This window comes from Rhea pennata, chromosome 16 (genome assembly GCF_028389875.1).
Source record: "Rhea pennata isolate bPtePen1 chromosome 16, bPtePen1.pri, whole genome shotgun sequence".
In the NCBI taxonomy this organism is placed as follows: Eukaryota; Metazoa; Chordata; class Aves; order Rheiformes; family Rheidae; genus Rhea; species Rhea pennata.
The window spans coordinates 7,555,558-7,566,892 of record NC_084678.1 but is presented as its reverse complement, the minus strand read 5'-3'; positions in this window follow the sequence as shown (position 1 = coordinate 7,566,892).

The window sequence follows — 11,335 nt, the reverse complement described above, 5'->3', positions numbered from 1 at the left end:
GCAGGGCAGAGCCGTTTTACGGGAGGAGAGCAGGGACACGAGGTTAGGTCTTCCTAGCTGGGCTGAAGTAGCTACCCTCTGTGCAGACACTGTGCACCAAGAGAAGCCAAGGTTTGCACCCACACAGATTCATCCCAGCCTGGTGCAATGCGCTGATCTTGAGGGCTTTTAGCATGGTTACCCTGCAAATAAAAACCTCTTTAGGAGCGAGGGGCTGGGGGGACAGAGGTGTGAAGTCTCTGCGCTGGGGGCAGCGGCTGCCGGCGGCCTCCCCAGCACCCCCAGCCTGCCGGCAGCCACGGCGAAGCCTGGGGACCTGCTCAGCTCTTGCAAGGATGTCGTTTAGCAAGGTGGTACGAGTGTGGCCCAAAAGGCTAAGTACAGCTGCAGCCGTGGCCGGCTAGCGCGTGACCCGACTCGGAGGCGCAGTGGAGCAGGGGCCGGGGCACGTGCGGGCTCTGGCGGATCGCTGCGAGGCAGGCCCGCGGAGCCGAGCTCTGTGCCGTTTCACGCGTGTGCAAAGCCCCGCAGAGCCAAAGCTGTGGTGCTTCTGCAGCCCTTCCTCCCGTTACCTGGGGCAGCCTCAGGGTCGGGAGCGGGTTTTCATCCTCCCAGCTCCCACACGGGCTCCTGCGGCCACAAAGGAATTAGACGCCGCATTTCACACCTTGTCCCTTGTCCAAGCGCTCTCCAGAATCTGCAACATCACGGTGTCAGGGCCGGGGAGCGGGGCTCTGTCTGACCCGTCTCCCAAGGGCTTTCACACTTGCATCTGGCAGCTGTGGACAGCAGGAGCGGGCTGCTCCAAACCCTGAAAGCCGGCAGCAGGCCAAGGCTTGTTTGCACGTGTCCTGCGGGGGCCAAGCTGCCTCCAGCCCACAGCCGCCCTGTGCAGCGTAAGCCTGGTAATTAGATTACAAGTGCTTGGCCAGATGCTGCATCCTGGACTACAAAAGGACACAGTTAAACTGAGGACAGCGTTTCTCAGCGCCGCGCGCCTCCGTCTTCAATGTGGTGGCCAAAAGGAGAAGAAAGGAGAGGGGTGCTTTCGCCAGATCCAGCCTCACCTCCGTCCTTCAGGACTGAGCAGTGGGAAATGGCAGTGTGCTATTGCCCCCCTCAGACCCTGCCTAATATCACAGCTCCAGCCTGAGTGGGTCCCTGTGGCTGCAGAAACCGCATCGCACCTCCCTGCCAGGCTGGCTGGGAGCTCCACTCCTCCTTGGCCATGGGTCCCCGGGGAGACGTGGGCACTGCCGGCTGCCACTGCGCCCGGCTCCCACTGCTCCTGGCTCTTGGCTGGGATCTGTGGGTATCGTGCCTCCACGGGGCGCCCCGCCGGCACATTTGGGAGCCTGTTTATCCCATAGGGGCTGTGGGATTTTTCAGGGAGCGATTGCAGGATTTTTGCACTTTTTTGAGGGTTAAGCGGTGCTCTTGGCCCTTCATTGCAAGGATGCTTTGGGATGGGACTCTCATTGCCACTTCTGCCAGGTCCAGGCCCTGACTCTGGGGCTCAGAGGGTGTCAAGCATGGGGGACGGGCATTGGGAATGGGGATAGGCTCCATGGGGATGGGGACAGCTCATGGGACGGGCTGAATGGGGAGCAGCTCATGGCGTGGGCTGTGAGCAGGGTCTCTGCAGGACACCTCGGTCGGGGGGCACAGGAGGGCAGAGAGCATCCCCTCCATCAGAAACCTCCTCACACTGGGGTTTAATGCTCAGTTTTGCTGATTCATCTCCCTAATACGGCCTTTGACCAAGTCGTTCTGCTTATGCTGCAGCATGGCAGTGCCAGCGCTGATGGGGGTCGCCTGGTCTTCTCTGCAGTGTCCGTGGACACGGCTAAATGGTCCATCATCTTCTGCACCTTCCCCTCCATTCTGGTCCAGGTCAGACACACCTGCTTTTATGTCCAAATCCAGGTGTTGGGCTGTGGCTCTGTGGCTCTTGGACAGCGTGGGGTGGATGCGAGCCAAGCTCGGGGCAAGGCAGGGGGTTGCCTCTTGGCAGCCATGATGCTGATGCAGAGCATGGCGAGTCACCACGGGCTGTGGCATGGTTAAACCCAGCGGTGAAGTGGGCTCCGGGCCCATGAGAGAAGGTCTGCCCTCAGTCTCCCCAGGCTCTCCTTCCAGCTGATCTGATCTACTAAGAGGCAGGATCTTTCCCTAAGGATGATGCTGGAGACAAGGAGATCTTCTCTTCCCCCTACAGATATACTGAAACCAACAACCTTGGTATTGCAGATAGCTCAAATGGCTGTTGCTGCCTGGCACTGTTCCTTCCCTGCTGCCCATGAGCAGTTTTGAATAGTGCAGGAGCGATTTTCATGCCCAGATTTAGGATCTTGGGAAGAAGAGCAGCGCCCTAAATTGTCCCGCCTGCTGACAGCTCAAGTTTGCCACCCGAGGTGCTTGTAGATCACCCACCTTGCAGTTCCAAACGGAAGGTCCCAGCACCTACAGGCAGGGTCGTGGTCCTGGGAGACACTCACTGCTCAAACTGCGCTCACAGACCACCAGCAGAAAAATAACAGTCAGGCCCTATTGCGTCAGGTGCTGTACAACCCGAGGAGGAAAGAGCGGGCAGGATACAGCAGGTGAAGCAGAGAAGAAGAAGGGGGAGAGAGGAGGGCGCAGCCAGGTTCAGGGAAGCCGGTGCCAGCGCGGCAGAGCCACAGATGGCGTTTGCAGCCCCAGCTCCCCTCTGGCTGCAGCCTCCCAGCCCACCCAGGCGGCCTCGCGGCCGGCCCGTCCTGAGGACCAGCTACAAACCACCCGTGTGCCCCTTCCTGGCACGCGCGGGGGACCGCGCTGCTGGGGCAGGCACAGGCGGGCTGCTTGGCTGCTGGCAGGACACGAGTCCCGGGGCCGACTGGGCACAGCCTCCTGCTCGAACAAAGAATTTTTGAAGAGAAACCGATCCTCGCTGTGTTGAGCTGGAAATTTCTGGAGACGCTTTAATTTGTCTAATCCAGAGCTCTGACCCAATTAATATTCTATAGGATCTCCTGGAGCTCTTGTTTTGTTCAGTTCTTGGCCTGAAGGGCTGCAGAAGAAATTGAAAACAGATTATTGGGGAGAAAACAGCTTCAATTTTTAGACAGCTGTCTCTAGTGAAGCTGGCTTCATTTCCAGTCATTCCCCAGGCGTGATGCAAGTCTGGCTATAATAAGTTTTTCCCTGGTGGCAGCAGAAAGGCTTTGCTTAAAACCAAAAGGTAAATATGAGGGAATGGGGCTGAGCAAACACAGCGAACGAAGACAGGCTCTTCACGCGAAGCCCCGTGGCCTTGCTCACACCTCCAAGCACTTCTGAGGTCGTGATAAACTAGTGTCTGCAGCAAGCAAAGCGCCACGGGCCCTGCAGATGCCCTGGTGGGGACAGGCACGCAGGGCTGCTGTGCAGCGGGCTTTTTGCGTGGGCAGGGCAGGGCCGGGAGGGGGCCCAGGACATGGAAGCCAGAGGCATGAGCTGGCAGGTGAAATATCCAGCCCTTCGCCCGAGCTCATCCAGACTTGGCCTGCTGGCACAGGTCTGCCACGAGAGGGAAGCAGAGTCCCGCACACGCCCGGCGTGGACTGCACAAGTCCACGCTCCAGGCTGGCCGGTGGAAGATCAGACACCGCTGCAACACGCTCATCCAGCAAGCTGCCAGCGAGCACCATGACCTGAATTCTCAGCTCCTCCTGCTCAGCAAGAGTGGAGGTGATACAAGGGCACAAGCCCCAGTTCAACTGAAGGACTAAATGAGCTGGAGGAATGTGATCCACTGCAGTGGTCCCTGAGCAAGAACGTTCCCCACCTCACCCGGGAATATCCAATTCATCTTTTAGACCCATGGAGGGGAAAGATGAGAATTTGAATATAAAAATTATAGGGCTATAGTGCTTTTTGTATGGTTATTTTCTGCTCCAGCATCAGCTTGGAAGCCAAGGCCATGTCCTGTGCCTCAGTCACACGGAAAACACCTGGTTGGAGAATGTGATATTTTGCTGGGTCAACAGCAGGACTGAAAGGAGGAGAGAGCTTGGGGAGCAGCATCCATCCCTGCAACTCAGCTCCCCGTCTCTAAACCAGGGGCAATCGCACTGTTCTATCTAAAGAAGGGTTGTGCAAATAAAATGCACTATGATGGGGGGGGGGAGCTCGCCGCGATGAGCTGTACGTCCACCATCCAGAGATGGTTCCAACTTAGCCCTGGTCAAGAGCCACGGCAGGCTGCAGAGCAGTGCCCGACGAGGGCTGGATCCCGTTTCTCCCGCACAAACCTCGTCAGAGCCCATGCAGGCTGAGCAGGGCTCCAGGTCGGACTAGGCCACGGAGAGCACAGCTGGGAGAGCTGGCGATGAAAGCGCGGCCGTGAGCGGGGTGCGCTGCGAGCAAGACGGGCACCGTCCACCCACGCAGGACGAGTCGCTGTCTCTCACTGATGTCTGCACATGAACAGCCCGCTTGGAAACCGCTGATGAACTGCGTCTGAACGGTCCGAATGTTCGCTGTTGGCTTAAGAGACTCGACACCCCGGCGCTGGAAAGAGCAAACGGGCCTGGAGAAAGGGGGCAGCTGAAAAGCTGCAGTAGAGGTGGGCTGCCTGCGAAGCACCCCTGGCTGATGCCAGGCCCAAGAAAGCAGCTGGAGGTGAGGAAGGAAGCTTGGGGAAGCTTCTTGCATGGGGAGGTGTTTTTAAAATCACATCACATCAGAAACAGGGAAATTCCCACTGACACCAGAGAACTGGTTTTGTGATGCAAAATGGCACAGACAGCGATTTAAAGCATTTCGGTGACATTTTAAACACCTCATTTCCAGCTAGCTGAAGGAAAGGCTTTTCGAAGAACAACCTGAGGTCAACCCGATAGTTGTCCCTGGGAGCATGGAAAACCACTCCTTGCAAAAAAATCGCCCTTTTCTGGAGGAAGCTCTGGCAGAGGGTGGCACCTGCGCCACCGAGGAGCAGAGGCCCCAGGGGCCCCTCGCTGGCCGTGTCTGCTGCTGCGCGGGGGCTCCGCCAGGCCCCGGCCGGGACCGCTCGCCGCTTCGGGCTTTGTCTGCCTCGCGGCTTTCAACGCCGGCTCGAGCGTGCAGGGCTGCCAGCCCGCCCTGTTCACCAGCGCGAGAAAGCAAAGGAATGCAGATGGGGCCGGAGGACTCATTCATCCTCCCGGTTCCCGGCTTCGGCGCGTTCCAGGCAGTCGTACTACAATGCCGCATTTTGTTCGCTGCAATCCATCCACACACACGCTCGCCTCTCATCCTCTGCCAGGACTTACTCTCCCGGGGCACCTAGAGCCGAGTCTGTAATAAATCAGACAGCAGCCTCCGTCCAAGACACGAATGCCCTGGTTTACTCTGCTGAAAAATGAACGTGTAGCTTTTCATCTAAACACCTGCAGCCGGCAGGAAAACACGCTGGCCCGGGGTGCGGTGCCGCCTCCTGCGTGAAAGGCACGTCGCTCTTCAAACACTGTCTCCCCGCGCGGGATGGGGCAGGGAGCAGCTCCCGAGCCCGCTTCTCTCGAGCTCGGTGTGCATCGGCTGGACCCGGTGCTGCCAAAGGGAGCTCAGATCCATCAGCCTCTTTGGAGCCGAATCTGTGGACGCAAGTGCTGAACGTGGCCGTTCCTCCCTGAAGAGCTGGTGAGAGACGGGCAGCAAAATCCTCCTGTCCGCACCGTGGAGACTGCTCGGAGGCCTGGGAACTGGCTCGTGCAGGGCACAGCGGAGCGACGTGCGCCAGGGTCCTGTTTCACGGGTGTAGGCAGGTTTTTGCCGGCCAGCAAGAGCGCTTTCCCCATGGCCCCGGCAGTCTCCTTGCTGCGCCTGCCTGGTCTCCGGGCAGACGCTGCACAGTTCACCCCAAAATAAAATCAGTGCCATGGTATGGACGTTGCCGGGTCGGGCAGTCTGCCTGCGCAGCTGCCAGGAAAAGCCCGTTTAAACCGCTCCCTTGGCTTGGCCGGGCAGCGTCGCAGCTCCCCGCTGCGCTCGCAGCTCTGCCGGTACGTCTCGCCGGCGACCCGCCGCACCCAGGCTCTGTGGGCCATTTTGCCTTGAGTCTTTGCTGACCAGAAGAGACCCATGAGGACAGAGGGATTTGGGAGCTGGACCAATGCATTTTGCACGGCTGGTCCCAGGCAGGACCTGACTTCTCCCGAGAAACCCTCCCCTCGCACGAGCAGGGCCCTCCCGCCGCGCTCGCTGCACCGGCCGGGTGATTTTGCTTCCCACCGAGCAGCTTGCAAGGTCAGCAGCTGATCAGACCAAACCGGGCTCTTTTAGGAGCACAGCGCCAGGTGAACCGCACGGCCGAGGTGGCACGGCCGGGGACAGGGCTGTCCCGGGGCGCAGCTCCCAGAGGCACCTGGAGAGAGCATCCAGGTCCCCTTGGCCAGTGCTCGGTCCTGGGGCGGCGCGCAGCCCCGCGGTGACGGCTGCCTGTCCCCTCCGACCCTCTTGCCTCGCTCCGTGGCAGGCCGGCAAAGCTCCCCGTGCTGCACAGCGGGGCAGAGCGGGGCAGAAGCTGGAATGGATGCCAGACCTGGCTGGGTTTGCTTTGCATGCTGTTGAGATCTTTTTTGTTAGATTTATTTTCACACAGATCCCCAGAATGCAGAGACAGGCAGGAAAGTAAGAGCTCAAAGCAAACAGGAAAAAGGCAAGTTCTCTAGATTTCTATTTTTAATCTTACAAACAGCGTTAGTGTCATTATATATAGAAAAAAAAAGAAGAAAAAGAAACAGAGCATTTCCTGCCTTCCCTTTCAATACCTTCAGCTATTTCCTTAGAGCTGTTTCCAGGGGCCAGCGCTTGGCGGCAGGAGGAGAGGCTGGGCTCCCTCCCGGCAGACCTGCTCGGCCCTGCAAGGGGAAGGGAGGTGCAAGAGGAGAGCGGCTCGGAGCAGGTGCCCGTGGCCTCACGCTCGTACAGGAAGGACAACCACCAGGTGCATGACGCGGCCAGGTCCCAGCAGAAGCCGCATGTCACCACAGAGTCCTCACGCCACCCCTCTATGAGATGGACTTGTATTAACTAAGCTCTAGGTCTACAGGCCCCTGCGGTGGGCTGCTCTGAGACCCTCACGTTGAAGCTGCGAAGGAGAAGCAGGGTCACAGGTTGCTTTCTCTCTCCAAGAAAAAGCCTGGGGCTGTTGGGGCTGGGGCCGTGGTGCAAGCGCTCCTCCTGGCTGCCCTGAACTGGTCACAAGGGGTTGTTGAGAAATCTGTATTTGGGCTGGAGACAACACAGCTGCTGGAATGCTTGTTAGGATGCTCTGCAGCAGGGCCGAGGGTGAAGGAAAATACTGCCTGTGAGCATCGAAGGTGGCATGAGGGGGAGGAAGGGATGACACCATCATCATCGTCGTCGTCGTCATCACACAGGCCTAGGGGCGAGAGGCTGCCGCTGGCGAAGCTGGAAGAGCAGGATTCCCCAGCTGCGGAGCCCGGGGTGCAGAGCAGATCGCAGGCTGCCGGGTCCCAGGGGCTAGTTCCCAGCACGCTGTCGTCTCCGGTCATGCCCGGTGTAACCTCCGCGGTGAGGCTCACACGCGGGACTGCTGAACACGGGCTTCAGCAAACTGGGATCGACAAGTCTAGGCAGGCACTGCGAGGGTGGCCAAGGTCCCCGGCAGCTAGGGCAGGGCCTGGCAGCTCCCACGCGAACGCAGCGCCCGCGCCGTGGCCGTGGGCAGCCGAGGGGCTCCTCTGCACTCGTAGCTGCCCCGCTTGCGAATAGGACCAGGTTTCGCCCGGGCAGCGCTGAGGATCTTCCCCCGTGCTTTGACAGCTCTCGGCTCAGCGCCTCGCGCTCGAGGTTCGCAACGCGTTCGCGTTCGGTCCTCGTGCAGGGAGTCCGGAGCGTCTGCTCTGGACGGCAAGGGAGCGGCTTCATCGCGCGGGCGGCAGACCGCGTCTCGGCGGGACCGGGCGATGCAAAGAAACCCGGGGCTTGGGTGTGATCGGCTGCGGGCGCTGAAGAGCGCAGCTGGGAAACGGCCTCCGACCCCGGCCGCGCCGCGCGGCGCCTGCTTTCCAGGGAAATCGCAGCCCAGGGAGAGCAGGATTTCTCCGTGCGGCTTGGGTAGCCCCCCGCCCCGGGAAAGAGCGAGGTCCGCCCTGGGAAAAGCGGCGAGGAGCGCGTGCGGCGCGCGGCTGAAGCGCCCCCTCCAGCACGGGTCCCCGGCGAGAGCCGAACGCCCGCCGCGCGCCCACCGCCCAGCCCCGCAGGGCGGCTCGGCGGGCGGGCGGCCGGGGCGCTGCCGCCGGCCGGGAGACCCCGGCGAGGGCGCCGGGCCGGCGCGGCTCCCGCGAGGCGGCCGCGGCAGAGCCTCGCCGCGGGCGCCGTCGCCCCGCGGGCCCCTGCCCGCGGGCAGCCCGCAGCCGCCGGCCGGGCGGCGCGCCGAGCCAAACACCTTTTACAAATCATCCCGCATAGCTCGCATTCCCGGCCGCTTTACGAGCCTTTCGGCTCCTCGTATTGATCAGGGCTGGAGCCGAGGTAATTACGTTCATCAGAAATAATTTCCCCCTGACCCTGAGTCACGCCGGAGCGGGCGCCGGCCCCCTCCCCGCCGCTCGCCCCGCTCGGCGCGGCGGCGGCGCGCTGCTGCATACTTTCCGGGCGACATCGCCGCTTTCCCAACCGGAGCGAGGCCCGGAGGTCCGCTCCGCGCCGCCGCAGCCCCCGCGCGCGGCACGTTCCCGTCTCCGGGTGCCTCCCTGCCTCGGTGCCCGCAGCTCTGCGGCGCTGCAGGGGACGTGGCAGCGGCTCGGGGACGAGGTGCACTCGACCAGGACGAGAGCTGAAGGAAAAACACGGGCTCTTTTAGCCTGAAACCACAAGACAAACGGAGATAGTCAGGAGGAAGGAGCGATTTTTGATCAGGGAGCATGAGTTAACCGTGCGGCTCCATGGAAAACACTAAGGGCCTGTCAGCAGCCACCCAAGGTCAGGGTCTGGGTTTTACATCTTGTCTGAAAGGCAAAGCTTCGAGTGAGATTTTTTAAAAGCAGTTTATCTTTGATGATATTTAGTACCAAAAATAAACTCTCAGAGGATCATAATGTCTGATATTTGATGATTTCTGACACTGTTTTCCAAACAATAATGGGAAGACTCATCTGGCTGAAGTTTCCAAGCTTTGTTTTACAAAGTTCTTGTTCTTTGGATTATCTGAATGTTTAAGTTATGGGGACAATTATGAATTACTCTTGTCTGGACTTCAGCAAAAAAATCACATGGAATTACTGCCCAGGGTTTGATACGTCTGTTAAAATAAGTGTGGTCCTTTCATAGTAGTTGATATATGGATATACTGTAATAATGATAAGACCCTCAGTATGAATTAAGAAAATTTGCTATAGCTCTGGCTAAGCAAGCCCTTTCTCAGCTGTGATCATCTGCTTGCTCCTCCGCGTAATCTCTCAGCTCCCTCCTCTTGGCTATTTTAGTATTTGAGACCAGAATTGGTCACAAGCACAGAAACCCATTTTTTGATAATTTTTAAGAAATGAAATCTATTTAAAGTGCTGGAAAAATGGTGAAGAATCAAGTTTTGAACATAATCAGCAGGGCAGCGCTCTGAACATCCCATCTCCATGTACCAGCCCCGATCTGCAAACCCCTTTCTCGGTGGGAGAAAGTCAATGGGAGAAATGGCAATTCATTGCTGTTGTTCACTCACTCCTTGGCCTCTTTGCGGAGGCTGGGAATTTGGAGGGGTCAAATGGTCCCAGATGAAACCGAGGTTTTATGATGTAGTGCCTGACCATCTGAAACTGGACGGCAGCCCTGAATTCTTTTCTCACAAGTCACTTGGACAGTCACCAGATGGTAAATACTTTTAGTCTCTCCTAGCTTGGGCCTGGGTTAGAAGCAGTGACCTAAAGGTAAAAGATTCCCTGGCCTAGCCCTAATCCCTCCGTGTGGCCCATCCTCCGAACCTGACTCTGCTCTCGAGTTAAAGCGGAAGAGCCAGAGGGACCAAAAATGGCCAGACAAAGATGGAAATGGAAGATGGAAATATAATCACCTCTCGGCTCTGCAGTTCAAAGTGAAATAGAATTTGAAACAATTTTCCCATTCTGCCAAAAATGTAGGTATTTCAAAGTTCCCCTGTTCAACTCCATGACAAAGCCAAGATGTTTCCAAAAGTCTCATGAAAAACAGCCAGCAGCCACCCTGAAGCAGCTGAGGAAGGCCTGAGACTTCTCCTTTTCATCTCCTGGCTCTTGGCTTTTCCAAGTTGGGTGTCCATCCAGCTTTCTCATCAGTGCTGTCCACTCTTCGTGAGCAGCCCTGCTTCCCTGGAGCAGGGATCTGAGCCAGGAGGTCCCAGAAGTAAAGGGAACATCCTATTCCCCAAGATAAGGAGGTGGTCTCACCCTAGACCTATAACAATTTTGCTGTTTATACCAAGAGGAACAGATCCAGCAAGGACTCAGGAGACCTTCCTAGGATAGCCCAGGTGCTCCCCTGGGCAGAGAGGTGGACACCCAGACTTTGGTCTGGCTTCAACCGGCTATAATGAGGATGTTCAACACAAAACATGGAGCAAAGAACAAGAGAGTCTCAAGCAAAGGAAGAGGAACAAGGGAGAATATGGTCTTTATCCCTTACAGATGGATGCAATTTCAGCTGAGCAGGGTGCATCAAATATGAGATTTGCAGTGTTATTCATGCTGGCATGTTAAATGGCACTAACATAAAAAAAACCCCGGTTGTCTAAAAATGTAAATTCACTGGTTCAGTTCTTTCATTTCTATAGAAACGGTAGAGCTTGCCAGCGGCTAACTCAAAGGAGATGTATTCAGATCCCTGTATCAACTATTTTCTTGCACAACTGACCACAAAAAAAAAAAAAATCTGACAATAATACCATGGAAACTGCAGAGCACAACATATGGATTTAGTTATTAGCTATGAAATCACATGTATGGTACAGAACACATATGGGGTACGTGCTCCTGAGGGGAAGGGCTATAACTGCATATTTATAAAATGAACTGCTAATGTACTTCTCTGAAGCTGCTTCATAAATCAAAACCTGAGCAAGAGCTTGGCAAGGCCCTCTACTCTTCCCCCCCGTGCAGCCCCTTGCCCAGCTGTGTCTGCTCCATCAGCACAGGGACATGCAGTTCCCAACACTGGCTACCTCTGCCAAATGCTCGCTGCCTCCCTTGCGGTGGGCACGCAGGACCCCAAGAGCTGGTAGAAGGCAAGCCTCAGGCCTAGCCACTCACAGAAAAGCTTCCTCATTAGTGGAGGAATCGTCATGATAGACTTTCTGGCTATGAGAAGCATTTTGGCTGGTCACTGCTAGGGCCGGAGG